We start from the raw sequence: 25,216 nt of genomic DNA, 5'->3' as shown, positions 1-25,216 counted from the left end.
ACATGATGGCCAATGGATGGAGGTAGCTGAAGGATACACTGACTGACAAGTAAAATGGAGATCTCTGATGTATACATGAGATCAAATATTATGCTGCTACAGAAAGGAATGAAGTTGTGAGGTATGCAACACTGTGAATGAACCTATGGAACATTTCATGATGTGAACTACACCAAAACAAAAGAGAAAATATTGTGAGGTCTCATTTAGAAAATACTTATAAGAAAAGCAGGGCCGTGTTTGCTTCAATGGCACATATACTAAAATTGGAACGATACAGAGAAGATTAGCATGGCCCCTGCGCAAGGATGACATGCAAATTCGTGAAGTGTTCCATATTAAAAAAGAAAAAGAAAAGAAAAGCAGGGCCTAGATTGTAAGCTCTTATAGCAGTCACATTTAGTCTGAGCTGCAACTGTTATTTACAGATTTTGAGAGGCTGTTCTCTCTCTCTCTCTCTATATATATATGTATATCCCGGTATTTCCTTGGAACTTTGGGTACCTGTATGACACCTAAGACTTAGAGTAGGAGTTTTTCAGGTCTGGAAGTCAGCATCACCACATACAACAACTATTAAGGAAATTGCAAAAGAGATCAGACTTCAACTAAAGATAAGAATGAAGCTGATCTGGTCAGGACTAAGGTAAATCACAATGCAGGTGTAAGACGGGCACTGTCTGTATTTTAGAACTTCATCCACTCTATGAGGCCAAAGAAAGAGAGATTGATTTTGTCCAAAAATGTAAATTTTCTGTAGCAATTATCTAACTCAACCTGTCTAAAGTAGATCATTTAAACAACTCAAACACATGCAGCCCAAAATGGAAATGAAGGACTTGTAATGGTGTAGAGCTTAATGTAATGCCAGGATACATCTCACAGTATGCTGAGCAGATAATTAAAAAGTATTGGCAAAGTCCCTTGAAGGATGGAAAAAACAATATGGAACTATTAAACTTTACCACTGAGGAAACTGCTGATACTGTTTCAAACATTAGGGGCTCCCAAGTTGATAGGACAAGCCCTTGATCTTGAAGCTTGCTCTTGTGAAGTTTATTTACATAGCAGAGAAGCTAAGCCTACCTACAGTTATGCCTAAGAGTTACTTCCAGAGAACCTCTTTTGTTGCTCAGCTGTAGCCTCTCTCAAAGCCCAGCTCTGCAATTAAAATCATTACCTTCCCACCTACCTGGGACATAACGTCCAGGGGTAAAAGATTCCCTGGCAATGTGGAATGTGATTCCCAGGGATGAGCCTGACTCTGGAAATGTGGGATTGACAATGCCTTTCTGACCAAAAGGTGGGTAAGAATTGTAACAAATAAGGTATCAGTGGCTGGGAGAGTTCAAATAGAGTTGAGAGGCTACTCTGAAGGCTAATCTTAAGCAAGCTTCAGCTAGATATTTCTATTCATCATGGTTTGTCAAACCCAAACTAAAACTATCCCTGCCAACTTTAAATAGCACTTAGGGCTTTATCTGAGATTGTACAAAGGTTCCGTGCACAACTATTACTTTCCAGAAACCTACACCCTCTAGGCCAGATAAGTCCTGAAACTCAGTGGGTCCAGTCTCTCCAGTATATCAACTGGTTCCATCCCCGTATACCATATTATTGACAGCCATTTCCAAACTGAAAAATTAGAATGGACATTGCCCAAATACTCCTGCAGATTGGGAGAAAGATCAAAGGAGAAGATGGAGTTATAACAGATACGATAGGATCTAACAGATGAAGAGGCTTACAAAGTGGCCCTGTTTGCTCCAAACACTGGGATGAGGGTTGCAATACTGGGGAGCATTAGAGAGACCACCTTGTTCTCGGCCCCACCTTCTAAAACATATGGGTGACAATCAGATCTTCTGCCATCTCCAGGGCACACACTCTACCCCTTCACCCTTGTGTGGTTTCCATGTTAAAAAAGATATTTCTTTCGGTAGCAAACTGGTTTTTAAGAATATTATTACCTACAACACTATTATCTTAAAAATGAAATGTAATTCAGTGGTGTGAATCTCATCAGTGGTATTGTTAGCTTAATGGGAAAAGGGAGTTTTGATTTAAATCCTGGCTCAGCCACATATTGGTTGAGTGATCCTAAACAAGGTAGTTCTACAGGTGTTAATTTTTCATTGTTACAAATTTACACAAGTGACTAAGAGAATGATGCCAATTTTTTAGGAAGCTTGTTTTGTAGGCAGAAATGTCAATGTATGTAACTTGTGAGATGAATGATATTCACAAATTATTTGTTGGCATTGGTGACCAAACCAGTAAAAGAAACACTCAGATTTTCTTCCTTGTGTGTTCTCGTATATTTAGTACTACTTCTTCCCAAACTTTGGCCTACAACTTTTCCTGAGGTGTCCATCCGTTATTAGTAAAATTTATCTGTTCAGTTTCTTCCTTAGAATGAAATCATTTCAAATCTGAGCTCCAAAGCCAGGGACTCATGTTTTTGCCACATTTTCAGATTTCCATTTTATCTACCCTTTTTACTTTAAAATATACAGGGAAAAGTGTTTATATTTTCCAGATGAGCATTCAATTAGTCTCTTTAGCCCAACGGTGTTCTTATTTCCTATCCCTCCTAACGTCAAAGGAACCCCATACTTAGGTAGGTGTTGCCCCCTTGTTTGATCTGCCTTTCTCTAAGGCCTCATCAATATATACATTTATTTTATTCTCTGCCCAAATTATTCTAGGATATATCAGGGCATAACACTAACCTGCACAAATCAAAAAGATCTCAGATCGTATGCCCATATTCCACTCACTAATATATATGAAAACTTATCAACATTCCTCTTTTCCCACATGTGCTTTGCTATTTAAATGAAAAACTTCCACCTATTTTTATGGTAATACCCAGTAGTTTCAGGTCACAAATTAAAATTTATTTCACTGGAAAGTCTTCCTTTACTTTTAATATCAGGGAAGACATCTTTATGCTCCTATAGTATCTTGCAATTCTTAATAACACAACATGTGATTTTCTTTTGCCTGCTATCTCAATTTCTGCATACCTTTTTTGCCATAAGATGGTAACAGCCATCCTTTCATGTCCATTGCTGTTACTTTTTTGTCACATATTGTGTCTCTTAGTAAGAATTCAAGAACTACTTGTTGATGAGTAAACGAATTACTAATAAAAACACACATACATAGTTTCTCAAAGTAGATCACACAAAACTCAAGAAGAACAACTAAAAATTGACAGAAAAATTCTACAGTTATATTCTGAGACAACGTTTTGGAGAAGGAAAGGATTCTCAGAATTTGGTTTCTAGTTAAATACTTCTTACATTTTTTTCCTTTGGGACCTTGAGTAAGTTATGTGAAATTGAGTCTCAAAGTCTTATCACAAGCTTATTCTTAAAATTAAGTTAATATATGTGACTCTGCTGTGTTAGCTCTTAAATTCTCTATATATTTCTCATTGCCATAATTCTTCCCTTAATTTTAAGCATAGACTGTAAATGACACAAATATGAGAAAATTAAATTAATATTATATAGTATTGTATAATAAATGAATTAGCTACATAATAAGCATTTATTTTATATTTTCATGAAAGTACAGTTATACTCAGGAGTTTTACTCATGAGTGATAATTTTTCTTCATCATAATATATATTTGTATTTTTTTAACCAAGTGGTATATATGCATCTTAAAAATGTCGGTTTTTAAGATAGATTGTTAAGGTCATTACAGTACCAAAACCAGAAACCATTTCCAGCTATTGGTCCATTTTCTCATAGTAGAGTACTAGTTTCACTCTAACTTTCCTTGACCTAAATCCAATAAAAGAGAGAAAAAGTCCCTATGTTGCGAACATGCTGTTACACCACCATAGCAGAGTAATTTATTGGACTTCAGCCTTTGGAAGCCAAATCCTCTGTAGTTGCAACCTTCCGGATTTTATGTATTCAGTTTGAAAAAGGCCTATTTTTTTCTTCCCAAAGGCAGCTAACTGCTAACAGAAAGAAGAGAGAAACAAGATTTATCTTATCCAGCCACATCCAAAGCAAGGTGCTCTGCTTTCTGTGACTTCAATTTGACAAGTAAAGCCCTGGGCAGACATATAGCATCACTGCTTGTCACTACAAGGCAACAGAGTGGAAAAGACACAAGATAGCGTAGAAATAAGCACACCCAGATATACTTAATTAAGATTAGGAGTCAACAGTAAAAGATTTTTCAAATCTAAGACATCCAATCCTACCATATCTACCATGGTTCAAAGCAAACATCACTGCATTGCTCATGTGGAAAATATAAACTTTTCCCTGTATATTTTAAAGTAAAATGGGTAGATAAAATGGAAATCTGAAAATGTGGCAAAGACATATGGTAACCCTACATTTGGTTTACATTGCGCTCTCATTCAGAACAAATATTGATTTACTTCAAATTGGAGATAAAACATTCCCGTCCTCAGTAGTTAAAATGCTGTCTCATCGCTTCTTGGCCTTTTGGCTAAAATCTGGTGTAAATACTCTCTCTTTTCCTCTCCCTTTATTTATTTATTCATTTATTTGTTTATTTTAATATATGAATGCCAAGCATGACATGGAGGCACAGGCAGTTTTTCACTGTTAAAAGTTGTATATTTTACTTGTTTCTTTATCCATGGAATTTTCAGGATTTTTTATGTGTTGTCCCCTTCAGAATTCTTCTTCTTTTCATCCTTCCTTTTTCTTTTTCATCCATTCACTGTTTACAATTATTTGGAAGTGCTTCTCTTCTGCATCAGGCCCTTTTTATACAGAATTCAATGTGTGAGCATGCAAGAATAACTACATGTAAATTAAATTTCACAATAGAGCTATTAAAATTGTGCTAAAAGAATATAGTCTTTCAATTCATAGAGTCCATTATTACATTACAATTCCAAAGTGGGTTCATTTTTCATAATGATCCCATTAATTTGAGTGTTCCTTGCCAGTTTGCAACCTGTAACTAGCTGGTCCTCATTTGTCATAATAATTTTTAGCTTCTTTCAGGGTCAATATTGTTTATAAAATTCTTACAGAATTTTGTTCTGCCAACCAAAAAGTAAAGGCCTTAGCCTAATAAATACTGCACAGGGGAGGTAAAAACTGGAAATGGATATTTCTTGTATTATCCAAATACCACACTAACTTGTAATAGAAATAAAACTAACCTAAAATATAAGCCCGGAACCCAGTTTTTCACACCCCAGTGATCTTATTACTCCCTCCTGCATTATGACTTCTAGATACCTCTTGTCTTTTTCCAGATTTTCCTTTATTTCAAATCCCCTTGCCTAGTGGATAAAACTTAGCCTCTATTTTCATAAATTCTGAACAATCTATCATGTTTACGTTTGAAGTACTTTTCCATTCTCTTTCACTGATAGGAACAGTATCACAATGAGGGATCCCAGTGAGACTGTCGTCATCCATTCATAAATCTTGTGAATTCAAATTATTCCATAGCTTTTTCTTCCTATTTCTTTAATGATATGAAGATCCTGGATCAACTGAATCAGCTTCTGTTTAATGTAATACTATCAAGTCCTCCTTCAGTATATTCCTACAGCCAGTTGTAAAGCCCCTACATCAGAGCTCAGGATTACAGTGATCGAGTGATCCATTTTAAAAGTGGGTCATTGTAAAAAAAAAGTGGATCATTGAATGTGATTGTGTGCCAGTAACCTCAAGTCTTCTTACTCAGATGTATTTTTGGACTACAACAGAATAAATGTGAATGTAATTGCTCATTCAGAGTGTACTCTATCCTCCAAGAGAATTCCTGGGATAAAAAAGTAATTAAAAATCAAATTTGAACACTCAGCACATCAGCAGGCTTGAATAGGTATCATAAAGGGCATTGTATACCACTTCAAGACAAAACCTGCATGTTAGCATGACTTTTCTCCCCATGACCTTCCAGAATATTCCTCAAGACCATAACAGTTCAATTCCAACAGGTGTCACCATATCGTGTAAAACCACATGCAAAATGAGGTAGTATTTTTATCCATGGTAATTAGTGAGAAAACAAAAATAAAGTAAAAAAACCTGTGTGCATTAGAAGTTTGCGAAATCTGATCATGGATCTTTCTTGTGCCTTGTGAGACTCATAGAGCTTGCTTGCTTCTCTATCACCTACACGTAATGATATTGGATTTTTAACAGGAAACTAGGAGAAATGCATTCCTATCTCTAGGGGCGTGATCTTCCACTACAAACTAACAACCAAATGAACGGCACTATTCACTGTAATTCTTCTGTCATCATTTCTGGTAGTTTCCCATAATGTCTTTAACCAGTCTATAGTAGACATTTAAATAACAGTCAGGTCTAAGGTAAGAGAGTCAATAGGGAGCCTGAATTTCCTAAAAGATGGTTATCTTTTAAAGAGAGAAATTTTTTCAGGTACGTGATAAATTAATCCGATCAAAATGCCCAAGACTTCTCGGTACTGCCTCCATGAAAGAGCACCGCAGCACACGGCATCTTTCTAGAGATACGTGGTGAGAATGATCCTTTACCCCCACTCAGGGGACCCTCGGAATGTCATTGAAGTGGCAGGCCTCTGTATCCGCAAAAATTACTTCCCAGTCCCCTGTAACACATGTATCCTTTCAGGGAGTCTAGAGGACTGCTTCCAAAATACTGGGGATGAAGACCTGCTTGTCATAATTATTGTTACTATTATTTCTAATATATTGTGGAACAATAGTTCATATAGAATAATATAAAAATGAATTACTGAAAGAATACAAATTAAAAAACTCCAATACAGACAGAATATAAGCCTTGATTTTCATTATTACATTCAATGAGCATTGTCATTCTACAATTGTAAGAAGAGTTTTGAGTAAAAGCTGATTCCCCATATTAAATGCTGGAATGCCAATTTATACATCCTGAATAGAATCCTACTTGCTAACACTGAATATCGTCACTGTTTTTTTGTTTTTATTTTTACTTTTAGCCATTTTAGTCAGGGGGCCTGTTGTGGTCTCTCATTGGGGTTTTATTTCTAAATTAAAAATTTAATTTTAATTTAATTTTAATTAAATGTACATTTGTTTATGCTTGGCACCTTATGAAGAACAATGCAGATTCTTGCTAAATAGTAGGCATGTACAGAAATTCGCTAAGAGATATAAAGCATATGATTAAAAAAAGTATTTTTCTTTACTATAGTGTTCTAAAGTAATTCATTTTTAAAATTGCAGGAGCTGTTCCATTTACAAGGGAAGAGAAAGTGTTGAAGTATACTCATCCACTGCACATATGATTCCTAGATGAAATCTACAAATTACAATAAATTGGCTATAGGCCTAGGTCACATAATTTTAATGATTAATTTATATTTTAATTTCTACAAATAATCTAGCAAAGATAGTTACACCAATGTAAAAAAAAAAAAAAAACAATTCTAGGTACCTGCAGTGTTTTCTAGATGTTGCAAAAAATAGAAGAAAATCAAGGCATGCTTACTGTTCTCTATAAATGATATCTAATAGGGAATCCACAAACATTTCAATAACTAAAGTGCCAGACACACTGTGATAATGCTTTAATTAAAGAACTAAGTTCTTTAGGAGTTTGGAGAAACTATTGGAGGAAGTAATCTTTCTATAGAGCAGTGCTGATGACCTGGTTATTTGTAGTCAGTTATGGTTGGAGGGAAGAAATTGAGAAAAATCAAAGTGCTTTGATCTTATTCTTACACTTATCCAGCCTAGACTTTCCTGTATTTGTGAAATAAGGAGTACAGATGCATTGCTAGCATGGAAGATAGGCCGGCAAAAAATAAGAGATGTGATTTGAGGCAATATTCTGAATAATTACAATTCCTAAATTATTATTATTATTACTTTATTCTGTATGTAATACGAAACCATAAATTTGGTTGCTTGTTTTTAAACCAGGAAGATAACATGATCTAATCTGTCTTTTGTTAAAAGACATCAATGAGAACAAGTTATAGGTTAGGTTGATTTTGAGAGACACTAAAGCAAAAGCCAATTCAGTTTACTTTGAGAACCTAATGAGGCTTGGATCAAGCTAAAAGATATGGATAAAAACAAGAATATTATAAAGAAGCAGAAATATGATTTGAAAATTTATAATCCATTGGTTGAAGAGAATATTTTAAACCATTAAACTGAAAAAAAGGGCTGCAGTCAAAGCCTATATAGGAAGGCATGACCCAGGGAGATCTAATGTAGTATAGAGGCTTAGATCAAGTTGGACATCCTAACTTCTAAAAAGGTACCACACAGTGGGTTGGCTTAATAATAGGAGTTTATTGGTTCATGGTTTCATAAGCTAGAAGGCTCACTTCCTCCCAGGGTTTGTATCTTTTTGTTGACTGGCAATCTTGTGGTTCCTTGCTTTTCCATCCTATGGCAATCCATGTGGGAGTGTCTTTTTCTTTCTCTTCCAGGTTTTGTTGACTTTCAATTTCTGGATGTTTCCTGTGGCTTCTCTTTCTGTCTCTGTTCCCTACTCTATAAAATCTGCAGTAATAGGATAAAGACCCAACCTGATCCATTTGGCCCACTCCTTAACTGAGCTAACCTTATCAAAAGAGTCTATTTACAATGGGATCTTATCCACAAGAAAGGATTAAGATTAAGAACATTCTTTCCTAGGGTACATAGCTCCAAGCCATCATAGAGTTGAGTCTGTGACCAGTATGAGAAAACACTCGTAGGTAGTTAAAAGGAGATATGGAGTTCCTGAGAGAGATCCTAGCTAGATAAATGTGGGTATAAGTTCTTAAAAAGGTTAGTTGAAATTATGAAAATAAATGAGAACTTTGAGAGAACACAGCTCATATAATAAAGAATGGGAGATTCTGTGAGTAATATTTTGGCGAGTGTGCTGGTTTGAAACTGTTGTGTACCCTAAAAACCCATGTTCTTTAATTCTGCTTCAACATTGTTGAGTGGGATCTTTTTGATTAAATTGTTTCCCTGTGTAGGTCACATCCGTTCAAGTCTCCACTGCTTCAAGGTGATCAGTTAGTAGAATCCTTTAAGGGGGGACCATTTTGGATAAAGTTTCAGACCCAATACAGAGAGAGATGTTTGGAGATATAAAAAGAAAATGTCCCTGGGAAAGCCCTCTGAGAACCAGAAGCCAAAGGACCAGCAGATGTTAGTCACCTACCTTTGCAGCTGAAAGAGGTGTTCCAAGCCATCAGCCTTTCCTGAGTTAAGGTGTCTTTCCCTGGATGCCTTAGTTTGGATGATTTCATGACCTCAGAACTGTAAACTTGTAACTTAGTCAATTCCCTTTTAAAAAGCCAACCCATTTCTGGTATATTGCATTTCCAGCAGCATTAACAAACTGAACCGCTGATATTTGTGTTTAGTGCCATCACAGGTAAGGTAAAAGGGTTAGGAAACTGAGGCATCTGTAATAATATGGAAGCCAGGCTATTTATTATATAGAAAGGAGAAAAAAAAAAGACATGTATTTAACCTGTCTACTTTTACTACAAAATGATGATTCAGTGATTAATAGTGCCAATTTATAGAGGTATTTAAGTATTTTTTCCTCTGCTAGAAATAGTAAACCTAGGGTTTTAATTGATGTATGGTTAAGAAAAGAAGAAACTCATTTTTTATAAATCATAAAAAGTAAAAAAGACCTGGATAGAACAAATAATATATTGTTGATATATTAATCAGGATAAAGTATACTGTGCTACAGCAACATATTGTCCCTCATATTTCAAAGACTTAATTCAACATAGATTTGTTTGGTGCTTAAACTACATGTCTATCATGTGTCTTTGATGGTGTGGGACAGAGAACTCAGATTCACATAGCCACCTCTATATCTGATATATGCTGTACATGTGGAATGTCACAATTGCTTGGCAGAGGATAATTCAGTTGCATATTTCTTCATTTTCACTTCTACTAATTGGCCACAAAATCATACTAATCACTTTGGCACACAGCCCATGGACAAGTTCTTACCAACTTAAAAGGGGCTTGTGTGGGAAAAAATGTATGATGAGTTCCACCACTTACCTAGATTGCAAAAACATGATGAGGAAAACATGAGGATAAGAGAAAAATTAGGATCAAAAGATAGGGAGAATTCACTATGTGTGCAGTGTCGTAGAAAATAATCAAAAAAGGAAAATTGTGAAGATAGAGTGGAGCAAGAAAATATTGATTATGAAAAGGTCCAAAATAATATTCTTATTTGTGGGGATTTTTTGGTGAAAAAAAATGAGTGATGCTTTTAATTATAATATCTACTCTCAATATAGTCTCTTTGACCATAAAATTTGAAATATGAGGAGTATTCTTCATCTATAATAGATGCACTAAGGTATTTTTCATATAAATCAGTCACCTAAGTTAAAAAAAAGAGTCAATAATATATTTCTTATTTACAGTTGTACATAAATTAGAAATTTTTGGAAATTTTGAAGATTTTCAAATGGCTTGCCAGGAAAGAACAAAAATCTTGAAGGAATTATCATTTACTTCAATGTGTCAATCATATTTTTGAAACAATTTAAATATCTAGTGAAATAGGGATAACTACAACTACATATGATGTCACATGTACTAAAATTTTAGGTATCTGTAAAATAGAATAATTTTAATTCTTTAAAGAATTAACCAATTCTACTAGGCTTCCAAGTGGAAATGTACTCTTTCCATCATCCATTTTATTACTTCCATGCATTTAATGTTTTTGATAAGATTTAAAGGTCATAAAGTATACAAGAAAGTTTCATTATTATTGCCACTGAAATAATACATAATATTAGTTTACATAAAATATGTTAGCAAAAATAAGGTAGGATTTCTTACACAAGAACCATAAAATTAAAGTTTTAGGGGAGTTCAGGAGAATGCCTAAACTTAGAATAACTGAATTGCTTTTAAAATAAAATGTTTCAGGGTACACGGGTGGTTCAGTGGTAAAATGCTTACCTTCCAGCAGGAGACCCGGCTTCGATTCCTGAATGATGCACCCCCCCCAAAAAATGTTTCAAATAAGAAAGGTGTATAAAAATAAGAAAGAGCTTTAAAAATAATATTATTTAAAAATAAATTGTTTCAACTTTGATTTAAAATACTGTCATAAGAGAATGAAAAAATGCCCATCTGAAAGTTAATTTATATTTAACTTTGCATATAACATTTTCCATATAGCCTTCCATGGGTTTCTATTATTTCTACTCTTAATTTTCAAATATGTACAGAACATTCACTGAAAATGTATTCTAAGTTTTCGCTCATAATCTGCTTTTTATAGAATGTAATATGATACTAAAATACATTGTCTAGCTAGTAGCCTAAAGCTTTTAAAATACAGCCCCACCTAATACAAAAGTCCTTGGTAACTGACAGAGCAATTGTCTGTGTACGTCAAAGAAAACACCCCAAAAAAACGGTAAACGAAAATTACAATTATTTGTAATTTTTTCAGTTTCCAATTTTAAAAATACTTCCATTGTGATATTTATAAAATTTTTATTAACAAGTTACTATTTATATTAAAAGTATTCTTATCCCATTCTTTTCAGGAAAAAGAAAATTTCATGTTTCTCTTGGTTACAGAGGAAATTTTAGGTTGTATATATGCTACAAGAATAAAAATAAAAAAAATAAATAAATCCAAGGACTGCATAACACAAACAGTGAACCCTAAGTTAAACCACTGACTATAGTCAGAGCACAAATGTAAAAATGTGCTCTCATCAATTGTAACAAATGTTCCAATGTTTTAATAATAGGGTGGTATATGGGGATACTGTATTTTATCAATGACTGTTCTGTGAGCCCACAACTTCTCTAATAAAACTTCTCTGATAAATATATGTATTTATATCTATCTATCTATCTATATGTACATATATGAAATAAATTAAGAGAAAACCTATTCAATCATTGTAGTTTTAGGAATTTGTCTGAGAAAGATCCCGAAATATTCTTAGGAGTATGATCTTACCCAAAAATGTCGAGTAATATTCCCTTGAATTCTGGGAACAGGCTTTGGAACCAAAACCATCCCTCTCAGGACAATCTCTCCAGGACACTCATTCCTATTGTCATCGCATCCTCTTGTCAACTAGATGCTCATATATTGTCCTCCCCATACCTCTACTTGTCCCTTTGCCCCAATTGTTTTTTTGGTGGGGTTTTGTTTTTTGTTGGAGGGTGCATGGTCAGGGAGTCAAATCTGGGCGACTCCTCATCGAAGGTGAGCATTCTACCACTGAACTTACCCCTAAACCACCTGTGCACCTCTGTCCCAATTGTTTTTATACTTCCTCTTTGTCTCAGCTCTTTTCTATGCAACCACACATTGTCTAAACATTCAACCACTTCACAGAATGCTTACCCCCAAGATACCTCTTCCCCTGGGAGAGAGACTGCCCATTCACAACACTAATTCAGAGATCACATGGTAGAAACAGTATCCTTCTAAAGATAAAATGAAAATATTTAATAAGCTCTTTTTATGAATTAACCAATGTTTTGGTTATTTATATGTGTTATCCTGTTTAATTGTGACAGTTATCTTCAGTGAATGCATACAGATATGTTAATTTATCACAATGTTTCTAAACAGATTTTTTTTCACTATTGCTCCCCTAAGGAGCCTTTTTAGACTATTTTTCCCTAATAAATCCCTCCCTCCATAAAACTTAAATACTGTATATATACTATATAGCTGCTTGTGTACTTTCCATAGTTGTGCTTTACACATAAAAAGAATAAGAGTTTCGAACCCAATACTTGAAAAGCTCTATTTCCCCTATTGGGACTGGGATTTAACAGATAATGTGCTCAAGACTCAGATGTAAAGTGACCTATATAGAGTCAAACAAAACGAGGAATAAGGATAGAATTGATTCTGTTTTACCTAACTCCAAAAGCCAAGTGTTAATCATACTATAGCATTTGTTGCTTTATGATTATTGTTATTTATATCTGTGGCAAAATGGATATAATGTGTTTTTATTTTGTAATTTTTTAATTTAAAGAATGTGAAATCACCACAAAACTTTGCAAAGATGCCCAAATATACAAATGTGCCAATATATGAATAACCAAATATCCCACTTTTCCAGCTACCCAGTAACAATGTTAACAAAGAACTGCTTCCTAATCATTAAATCATATTTTATAGTGAAGACTTTGTTGGTAATTGATCTACTTAACTTGGAAAAACTATTTCAGAGACATTCATTGAGCGCATATCTTGCATGCTAGAAGTTTATTGAAATATTACGTGCTTTTCTCCGTGAACCAATCCCTGGGGGCGCTGTATCATATTAATGGTATGGGAGCCTTCTCTACTAACACCTGCTAAGTTTGTCATTACCTCCAGGTCTATATTTTATCTTTTAGTGAATGTGGAAGAATGTGCATCAAGGTGGAATTGAATCCCATCAAATACTTACTAACCTTGTGAATATCACTTCTACAAATCATGGCTGATTTTGATTAACTTCATTGTTTTTGTTTTCAGGGTGGGGAAGTATTTTACGTAGATCCTTTCAGGAGAACATCATTTTTTTTTTTGCAGAAAACCCTTCCTCCTTTAATTTTATATTATTTATCTATTGTATTCCCTAATCCAAAGTGAATTTCTTCAACTATCCTTTTGACATTTACCTCAATACATCATCCCTTTGTTCTTTGACTTTAAGCTACAAATCCCCTAACTGGGATCAACTACCCAGTCCCTATCCTTCCTTTCAAGCTCACTGGAGGAATTCATACAATGGAAAGGCGAAAATCCATTACTCGTGTTTCTGCTTGTTCTTCAGAGCTCATTATCATTGATAAAACATCTCAGTTCTCGTGTCATACTTTTCAATCAATAGTCCTGCTTTCCACTTCACAGGGAAAGCTGTTCAACTCCTCTTTGCTCATATCTATAAAAAAAACTTTATGTTTGTTCTTATTTTATTTGTCTTTCTCCAGTCTCTTAGAAAAAGAATCATTGGCAATTCAAAATTGATTCTCCCACTTAAAGTTTGATCTGATCTCCTGTCGTCTCTAACCAGAAATTACACAATTATTTTGTTTTCCCTCTTTCCTGAATTTTCAACATCTGTAATCTCCTTTTTCCAAACTTTATACCTATCCTTTTTCTTGATTTTATTTCTTTTTCTTCTCTCAAGTACATAAAAATAAAGCAAAATTAAAATTCCTAACTGTGAACTAATTTTTAGCTAACACTGTCTCTCCTTAATACTATTCTGCAAGGCATGTTCTATCATTCTTAAATTTTATTTGTGCTTATAACTATATTAGAATAATTTTATGCAAAATTTTTCACTGATGTCTTATTTGAATAATTCATGAATCTTTTTCTTTAAATTTAGAGGTATCTCTTTGATTAATTAAAACTCAATGACTCTCCCTCATTTCTTTGACAATGTCTTTGCAAACATCTCTGAGTACTTAAAAGTTCCTCCAACTCTGCTCACGTTCAAAGATCTATATTCTTCAGGCTCTTCATTTTACTAATATTTTCTCCTACCAGATCAAAGACGTTTATGCACTGCCTGTTCTGATTTGCATTTCCCTAATGGCTAATTATGTTAAGAATCTTTTCATGTGCTTTATAACTATGTGTTTACCTTCTTTGTAATATGTTTATTCAAAGCTTTTGCCTTTTGTGGCCTTTTTTGGACTGAGTATTAAGATTTCATTATATATATTCTGAACATTAAACCATTATCATGTATGTGGTTTCCAAATATTTTCTCTCATTCTGTAGGATTTTCACTTTCATGATGAAGTCCTTTGATGGACAAAAGTTTTTAATTTTGGTAAAATCCCTTTTATCTGTGTTGTGTGTGTTGTATTCTTATTTTCATTTCCTTCAAGATATTTCCTAATTTCCCTTGTGATTTCATTTTAGACTGACCCATTGGTTGTTTAAGATTTCATTGTCAGTTTCTATGTATTTTAAATTTTCCAGTTATCTCTCTGTTAATGATATCTTGCTTCACCCCATTGTGGTCAGGAATTTACATTTATGATTTCAATATATTTTAGACCAGTTTTGTGATTTAACAAATGGTCTATACTAGAGAATGACCCAAGTGCACTAGTGAAGAACGTATACTCTGCTGCTGTACATGTCGTGATCTTAAATTAACACAGCCTTTTCTTTGCAGGCATTGTCCTCGTTTCTAACTCTCATCATTCATCAGTTGTGTCATCACAATTGTCACTTACATATGGACATTTCAAAAACATTTAAAAGAATAGTTGAATATTTTATTTTTCAATGTATCTAAGCATCATCTTAGCTTTTCAAGCTGATATGACAAATACCATACAATAGGTTGTCTTAAACAACAAGCATTTATTAGCTCATTATTTCAGGGACTAGAAGCCTAAAATCAAGAGACCAACAGCACAACACTTTCAACCTGAAGCCTGCAGTGCTTTGATGTGGGCTTGCTGAAGTCCTTGTGGTTTCTTAGCTTGTTTCTCTGCTTCCCATCACATGGCAATTTTTCTCTCCCTTTGAATGCTTCTCCTGTTTCCACTGACTTCTGACTTCTGGATCCTTTCTGACCCTGCCTGAATTTCTTTATATATAATTCTATATAATTCTACTATGAAGTAATTCAGCAATATAGATGAAGTCCTGCAGTTTAACTAAAAATAACACTTCAAAAGTTTCTATTTAGGGTGGTGCAATGGTGGCTCAGTGGCAAGGAGTCTCATTTGCCAAGCAGGAGATGCAAGCTTGATTCCCAGAGCTTGCCCTTACCAAAAAAAAAAAGGAAAAAGTAAAAGGTCTTATTTACAAGTGAGTTCACACCAACAGCGAATATGGATTAAAATGAAAAACATGTCTATTTTGGGATGCATAATCCAATCTACCTCAGTGATCATATTTGCTTATTAGTAAATTCTCAGTCTTTAAATGTGATATAACTCTAAATAATGTTATTTTTGAATGATATGTAGATAACTAGAAAATTTTAGATTGACAGCAATTTATTCTCAGCACTTTGAAGATATTATTCCATTATCTTCTGGCCATTATTAGAGTAGTTGTGAAATCTACTGCCAGTCAAATGATTGCTTCTTTATGTAATAATGTGTCTTTACTCATTTTTTATGGGTTTCCAATTTACATAAGATAGTGAGAATTGTATAATGAACCCCACACATCCATCACTCAGTTTTAAGAATTGTAACCATTTTCCAGTGATTTTCTTCTATATGCCTCTCCTTTTTTCTACTTTAAATATCTTACAATAAATTCCAGATACTATTTACTTTTATAAGTGAATAGTTTAATACTGTTAGAAATGCATGATTTTAAAAAATTAATCTAAATGCCATTATAAAATTGAACATAATAAGAATGGCACTTTAATATTCTTAATGCCTAGTCCCTTATTAAAAGTTTCCCAGATGATTAAAATACCTTTTTACTGTTGATTTGATCAAATAGAAACCAAAGCAAGGTCTTCAAATTGAATTTGTCTATTACATCTCTTAAATCTCTTAATTTGCAACAATTGTCTTATGTTTTCTTTCCTTTGCTATTTATTTATTGAGGAAATTGCATCACTACAGAATTATCCACTTTCTGGAGTTTTCTGATTGCTTCATTATAAAGTCCTTTAACTTATTATTCTTATTATCTTTTGTTCTAATGCATTTATGGTTACATCTAGAGGACTGCTTAGATAAAGTAATTTTTTGTAAGAAAAATTGATGATGTGCTGTATTCCCATGAATCACATTAGTAGGCACATAATATATGGTGTACTTTTGGGGGGTGTGGGTGGGGGTGCATGATCTGGGAATCGCACTGGGGTCTCCCGCATGGAAGGCAGGCATAAGTGGTGCATTTTTAAAGATATAAATCAGCAAGTTCAGTTGTTATCAGTATGATTTCAAACATTACCATCCCAATATTACCTAACTGTTGCAGTATCCATTGATGATCACTAACTAGGTATATTATTTCTTTAGAGGATACATTTCTTCTGTATTTATTTTGCAGAAAATATTTTCCTCCATGTTTTACTTTGCTGAACTGCTCAAAGCAGATACCACAATTTCAGTTGTCTTTGTACAATGGGAATTTAGTAGATTACAAGCTCAGGGTTTTGAGGCCATGAAAATGACCAAGGAAAGTCATCATCAAGATGATGTTTTGGGGGGCAGGCCACAGTGGCTCAGCAGATAGAGCTCTCTCCTGCCATCTCAGAGACCTGGGTTTGATTCCCGGTGCCTGCCCATGCAGGAAAAAAAATTTTAAAAAAAGGTGATACTTTCCTCCTGAAGACTGGATGCCAGTGATCCTGGGCTCCTCTCCCACATAGCAAGGGATATGACAGCTTCTACTGGTCTTAGTTTTCTCTTCCAGGTTTTATGGTTTTCAGCTTCTTGCTTCCATAGTTTTCTCTCTTTGTCTTAATTCATTCTCTTTATAAAGGGTTCCAGTTAAAAAATTAAGACATACCCTGAATGAGGTGTGTCACACCTTAACCTAAGTATTTACCCAAAAGATCCTACCTACAATGAGTGTGTACCACAAACATGAACTAGCCATAAAAATATGATTTTCTGAGATGAGTAATGTTCCAAAACACCACACACCATCTACTAATTTTTTAAAGAAAGGGAGAATAAATGCTTAAATATTCCCTATATTAATTTTGAGATTAAGAAGTTGATTCTCTGAAATATCAATAAAATTTATATATTTGATAAATTTCAGTGTAAGTATACTTCTGTAATTCTGAAATTTGTTCACTTTCAATTGGAATACCATCAACTTTGTTTCTCTGTCATTTTGATGTAATCTAATAACTTTTTGCTTATGGTACAATAGTTCAAATTCTGTGTGCATTTCTCAACACAGTACCTAAACTCTGAAGCCCTATTCCTTCAAGAAACAACAGTGTGTGCTTATGATACAAATTATTATTAAAACATCATTTTCAGTTGGGAGATTGTAAACACATAAATTTCTTAAATAAAAAAAAGAATAAAATTTTAAGGTCATTCTGATTTCCCTAAGCTTTGAAAAAACTAAGTTTTATGTATCTATGTATGTATGTATGTATGTACGTATGTATGCTGTATGGCAGGGAAGTCACATTTCAATCTTTTTTCATTTGAGTATCTGTCATTGCAGTACTAGCTGTTGAATGTTCATTTGTTGGTTTGTTTGTTTTGGGGGAAGTGTATGGGTCAGGAATTGAATTCAGGTCTGCCGCATGGCAGGTTAGAATTCTATCACTGAACTACTCTTTCACTCCCTTGTTTTACATTTTATGCTGAAAGTTTATCTCTCAAAACATTAACATACTTTCTTGTTTTGTCTTACAATGTACATACAATAATTTCAAAATGGTAATAATACTAGCAATGCTAATAAAAGATTCCTGAATGAAGTTCCTCTCTTTGTATGTCTATTTGCCTGCATTTGTTACAGTTTACAATCAATATACACATGCTTTAAGACCATTTGTTATCATTGTTTTTGTTGCCAATTTAATGCAAGTCTAATCTGTTCATTTCTGTTTGTCTTCAAATTTTAGATTATTTTTCCTTTTCATATAATACAGCTTTTTAAAAAATACAGGCTTCAAAGTCTAAACAATAAAATCATTACATTGCAAGAAGTCTTGCTCTCCTCTTTGTTTATTCTATCCTATACTCATCACCATTTGCCCCATAGGCAAACATTTAGCATTTTTTTTCCCACTGTTGTTGTCATGGTCAGGTTCATGTGGCAACTTGGCCAGGTGATGGTGCCCAATTGTCTGGTCAAACAAGCACTGGCCGGTCTGTTGCTATGAGGACATTTCATGGACTTAAATCATGATCTTGTTGGCTGCATCCACAGCTGATTTCATTTGTAATCAGCTAAAGGGAGTGTCTTCTACAATGAATAACACTTAATCTAATCACCAGAAGGCTTTTAAGGAGGATACAGAAGAGACAGTCAGTTTTCCTGCTTCAGCCAGCCAACCTCTCCTGAGAGTTCATTGAGGACCTTCATCACAGTTACCAATTTATAGCCTGACTTTGGGCTCTACAACCCCATGTGAGACACTTTTATAAATTTTATATTTATGGATATCTCCTGCTGATTCTGTTTTTCTAGAGAACCTTAGCTAATACAGCTGTTTTCTGAAAATAGGGAAAAAAGTATCATACAAATATATCTTTGCTAGAGATGCTAGTAGTGATATTTCTGTGTCAGACAACTATAAGATTTAACTTTTTTTCTATTTTAAAATCTTTCTGTCTTCAGAGTTCTTAAGTTTCACCACACCCTTAAGTTTTGGATTTATTTGTATAAGTAGCCCTCTTTGCAATAGTTAATTAATCCATCGCAGCTTAAATATTTGATTAATTTTGATTTAACCATGTTCAAATAGGTAATTTTTTTTATCAAATGATCTTGTCTATTGAGATTCGTTTCATTACATATTTTATTTCTATAATTTTCTGTGTTTTTTTCAAATATGCCTTTTCTTTTTAAAATAATTTTTATAGTGTGGATTCTAATATTTAATTTACCTAAACATTTTTACACACATATTTCAATGACCTATCAAATTCTGGGTTGGAAGTAATTCTCCTTAAATGAATGTAAACACATCCGCCCAAGGGTGAATGGATCTAAGATTAGTGGGACCTGAACTTTATACAATTAAGATAATCTTCTAGAAGAAAAACAATGCAGGTATATCTAGATAACAGATAGAGAACTACAAGGAATAGGCATGACTATAGCTATAGATTATTGGTATGGATATAGATAGGGATAGATAGATAGACAGATAAATAGATAGATAGATAGATAGATAGATAGATAGATAGATAGATAGACAGATATAGAGTGCATGGGGCATTCTAAGTGTTTAGACCATTGCAAATGAGGTGTCCTGAAGCTTAGGCTTCATAAATTTTATAGTAAACCTGCTTCTGGTCACATCTCAATTTCTGCTTCAAAAACATATTCCATGATGTCACTTTAATGCACATAAGCTCAGGTGCCTTCCTTAAATCCATATCTGAATCTTTAATGAATTTAGGTGCAAATAAAGATTTGTTCTTATTGTCCCCATCTCTTTTCACTCCATGGTAGGGTGAAAAATTGATGCATAAGAGACAGATATTCATGTCCTATTTCCTGGAGCTTGTGAATATGTTAAGTTACATGTCAAAAGTTTTATTTCCAGGTTGATTAAATTAAGATCATAGGATGGAGGATTATTCTGGATTATCTGAGTGGGTATTAGATGCAGTCATGTGTACCCTTATATTAAGGATACACAAAGAGATTTTCAGAAACACAGAGAAGTTGATAAGAGAAGAGAGAGAGATGAAGATGTTGCTTGTAAGGATTGAAGTGATCCTTACAAGTGACAGGCCAATGGAATACTGGCAGCCATTAGAAACGGGGAGAGTTAGGAAATAGACTCCCCCATAACCTCCAGTGCAACAGCCCTGCCAACACCTTGATTTTGGTTCAGTTATAAAGATTTCAGACTTCTGGCCTTCAGAATTGTAAGAGAATAAATATGTGTTTTTTTTTCTTTTCTTTTTTTAACATGAGCAGGCACTGGGAATCTAACCTGGGTCCTCCGGCATGGCAGGCAAGCATTCTTGCCTGCTGAGCCACCGTGGCCCACCCAGATATGTGTGTTTTAAGTCACTGAGTATGTGGTGTATGTTACAGCAGCCCAAGAACCATATATACCCTATGCAACAGGAATTTCATTCAGTCTCACTTTCAGAGTTCATAAAGTGAGACTCAAATATCATTCCACTGTCTTCCCAAAGACACATATCAATATCTCCATGCTGCCCCCATGTCATGCACAAAAATACCGCATACTTGTTTGACAGACTTCCCCTTGAAAGCAATACCATTCTGGATGAGCTTTAGTGACATAGAGATCTTGACAGTGTATAGGAGAATGAGCAAGCATTCTGTATTAGTTAGGGTTCTCTACAGAAACAGAATCAATAGGAAACACTCGCAAATGTAAAATTTATAAAGTTGTCTCACATAACCATGGGAATGCAGAGTCCAAACCCACAGGGTAGGCTGTGAAGCCACGAATACTGATGGAGGGTCTGAACAAACTCCACAGGAGAGGCTTGCTGGCTGTAGCAGGAAGAAAGCCTGTCTCTTCGGAATCCTCCTTAAAAGGCTTCCTGTGATTAGATTAAGCATCACTCATTGCAGAAGACACTTCCCTTGGCTGATTACAAATGGAATCAGCTGTGGATGCAGCTGACATGATCATGATTTAATTCTATGAAATGTCCTCATTGCAACAGACAGGCCAACACTTGCCCAACTAGACAAACAGGTACCACCACTTGGCCAAGTTGACACATGAACCTGACCATGACAGTCCACAACTTGTAAACTTGGCAGCTATACATATCACCTTAAGCCATACCTAATTTCTAAATTAAAACACTCATTTTTTTCTTTCTCTGACAATGCTCAACTGTCATGCATATAACTGGAAAGATTAAATCTCTCCAGAACAGGGTGCAAGACCTTGGGTAATATTCATTCTTGAACTTGATATCTTACAACTTAAATAGTATAGCAGGAACAAAACAGCATTACAGTCCTCATTTATGTAACTGATCATGTGGTGGTTGTTCAAATTCATCACTACCTTGTTCCACTACTCATTTCATGTCCCCTTTACCTTCAGCAAGCACTTCAGCTGGCCATGCTTCTTTGCCTGGAGGGGTGACCCAAACCTTCATTCCTGAAGTTTCAGAGCCATTGGTACTCCTGCCTGGATTGGGTTGTTGCACTTTTCCATTGATTTTAATCACAGGGCATGGTAGTATTAAAAGACTCACTAGAAGGTCTCCTATATTCCAAGAAAACTCTTCTTTACCTCCATTATGTAGTTGCAGTCCTATTTCCCCCTGATAGTCAGGGTCAATCACCCCAGACAATAATGTAATCACCTTCTTCACTTGTTGATCCAGGGACATGAGTAGTCCAAAATGACCAGGTGGCAGTCTTAAATTCCAGTTCAATGGAACAATCGTTATTTCTCCTGGTGGAGGCACTCCCCCTTTTGCAACCAAAACCTGTAGACAAGCAGAGTTCAGGGTCACAGGAACAGGGAGCAAAAATTTTCCTAGTGGCTCACTAGGGGTAATAGTGAGTGGTATCACTCCCATTTCCACCCGTTGGTTCCTGGACCTATGGATCCTGGCTATCAGAGAAACAGCACCACACAGTGAATGCTGATTCAGAGCATATACAGCTTCCTGGAGAACATTACCCCAGCCTTTCAACATATTGCCACCTAGTTGGCACTGTAATTGAGTTTTCAAAAGGCCATTCCACCGTTCTGTCAATCCAGCTGCCTCTGACTGGTGGGAAACATGATAAGACCAGAGAATTCCATGAGCATGTGCCCAATCCTGCACTTCATTTGCTGTGAAGTGTGTTCCTTGATCAGAAGCAATGCTGTGTGGAATACCATGACAATGGATGAGGCATTCTGTAAGCCCACAGATGGTAGTTTTGGCAGGAGCATTGCATGCAGGAAAAGCAAACCCATATTCAGAGTATGCGTCTATTCCAGTTAGAACAAATTGCTGCCCCTTCCATGAAGGGAGTGGTCCAATGTAATCAACCTGCCATCGTGTAGCTGGCTGGTCACCTCGGGGAATGGTGCCATATCAGCGGCTGAGTGTGGGTCTCTGCTGCTGGCAGATTGGGCACTCAGCAGTGGTTGTAGCCAAGTCAGCCTCAGTGAGTGGAAGTCCATGTCACTGAGCCCATTCATAACCTCCATCCCTACCACCATGAACACTTTGTTCACGTGTCCATCGAGCAATGACAAGAGTTGCTGGGGAAATAGGCTGACTGGTATCCACAGAACGGGTCATCTCATCCACTTGATTATTAAAACCTTCCTCTGCTGAAGTCACCCTATGGTGCACATTCACATGGGACACAAATATGTTCATGGTTGTAGCCCACTCAGAAAGGTCTATCCACATACTTCTACCTCAGACCTCTTTGTCACCAATTTTCCAATTATGGTCTTTCCAAGTCCCCGACCATCCATCTAAACCATTAGCAACAGTCCCTGAGTCAGCATGCAAACGCACTTCTGGCCAATTCTCCTTCCAAGCAAAATGAACAGCCAGGTGCACTGGTTGAAGTTTTGCCCTCTGGGAGGATTTCCCCTCACCATTGTCCTTCAAAGACACCCCAGAAAGGGTTTGATGTACCTCAGCTATCCACTTTTGGGTGGTACCCTCATATGGTGCTGAATCATCGGTAAACCAGGACTGAGTTTTCTCTTCCTCAGTCAATTCATTGTAAGGGACTCCCCAAGAGGCCATAGCTCTGGTCTGAGAAAGAGAAGGTAATGTGGCAGGAATGAATCTATGGGCATTTGGGCCACTTCTTCATGTAACTTACTTGTGCCTTCAGGACCTGCTCTGGCCCTATCTTGTATATACCATTTCCATTTTACAATAGAGTGCTACTGTGCATGCCAAAATTTATGGCTTGGTGGGTCAGACAACACCCAGCTCATGATAGGTAACTCAGCTCTCACGGTGTTCTAATGTGCTAGCTGCTGGAATGCAACACACCAGACAAAAATTGGCTTTTAATAAAAAGGGATTTATTTCATTAGTTCTTCAGAGGAAAGGCAGATAACTTTCAACTGAGGTTCTTTCTTATGTGGGAAGGCACAGGGTAATTTCTATTGGTCTTATCTCCAGACCTCTGAGTTCCCACAACTTTCTCTGGGGAGATTTCTTTCTTCATCTCCAAGGGCCTGGGCTGAGCTGCAAGTGTTGAGATGAGGTATGCTGAGCTTCTCAGGCTGTGCTATGTTGAGCTCTCTCATTTAAACACCAGCCAATTAACTCAAACATCATTGATTGCAGCTGGCACACTTCCTAGCTGACTGTAGATGTAATCAGGAACAGATGAGGTTCACATGCCATCGGCTCATGTCCACAGCAATATAACTAGGCATCTTCACCTGGCCAAGTTGACAACTGAATCTAACTACCACACATGGTAACTTGGTGGCCCATGGTTAAGCATTCAGTTTCTACTAAGGCCCAGTAGCAGGCCAAAAGCTGTTTCTCAAAAGGGGAGTAGTTATCTGCAGCAGATGGTAAGGTTTTGCTAAACAATCCAAAGGGTTTGCATTGTGATTCTCCTATGTGTGCCTGACAAAGGCTCCAAACAGCAACTCTATTTGCCACTGACACTTCTAGCACCATTGGATCTGCTGGATCACGATCCAAGTAGCAGAATAGCTTGTACAGCAGCCTGGACCTGTCACAGAGCCATCCTCTTGTCTAGATTCCCCACTCAAAATTAGCAGCTTTTCTGGTCACTTGATAAATGGGCCAGAGTAGCACACCCAAATGAGGACTATGTTGTCACAAAAATCCAGAGATCAAGTAAGCATTGTGCCTCTTTTTTGTTCATAGAAGGGTCCAGATGCAACAACTTATCCTTCATCTTAGAAGGGATAGTGCAACATGCCCCACACCACTGGACATCTAGAAATTTCATTGAGGTGGAAGGCACCTGTACTTTTGTTGGATTTATCTCCCCATCCTCTGAAACGTAAATGCCTTACCAGTAAGTCTAAAGTAGTTGCTTCTTCTTACTCACTAGGTCCAATCAACATGATATCATTAATATAATGGACCAATGTGATGTCTTGTAGGGGGGAGAAATGATCAAGTTTCCTGCGGACAAGATTATAATATAGGGCTGGAGAGTTGATATACCCCTGAGGTAGGACAGTGAAAGTATATTGCTGACCTTGCCAGTTGAAAGCAAACTGTTTCTGGTGGTTCTTACTAACAGCTATTGAGAAAAAAGTATTTGCCAGATCAATAGCTGCAAACCAGGTGCCAGGGGATGTATTGCTTTGCTCAAGCAATGATACCACATCTGGAACAGCAGCTACAATTGGAGTTACCACCTGGTTGAGCTTACGATAATCCACTGTCATCCTCCAAGACCCATCTGTTTTCTGCACAGGTCAAATAGGAGAGTTGAATGGGGATGTGGTGGGAATCACCATCCCTGCATCCTTCAAGTCCTTAGAGTGGCAGTAATCTCTGCATTCCCTCCAGGAATCCAGTATTGCTTCTGATTCACTATTTTGCTAGGTAGGGCAGTTCCAGTGGCTTCCACT

The 25,216-nt window shown here is 35.9% G+C and overlaps 1 non-coding gene across 1 annotated transcript; it reads left to right on the top strand.

Annotated features, from left to right (window-relative positions):
- Positions 1–236: 236 nt before the first annotated feature.
- On the top strand, positions 237–343 carry LOC143681789 (U6 spliceosomal RNA). The gene has a single exon (XR_013174848.1). It is a non-coding gene; the product is annotated as a U6 spliceosomal RNA (small nuclear RNA).
- Positions 344–25,216: the final 24,873 nt, after the last annotated feature.

The sequence above is a fragment of the Tamandua tetradactyla genome, chromosome 4 (genome assembly GCF_023851605.1).
Source record: "Tamandua tetradactyla isolate mTamTet1 chromosome 4, mTamTet1.pri, whole genome shotgun sequence".
NCBI lineage: Eukaryota > Metazoa > Chordata > Mammalia > Pilosa > Myrmecophagidae > Tamandua > Tamandua tetradactyla.
This window is presented reverse-complemented; position numbering and strand designations above follow the sequence as displayed.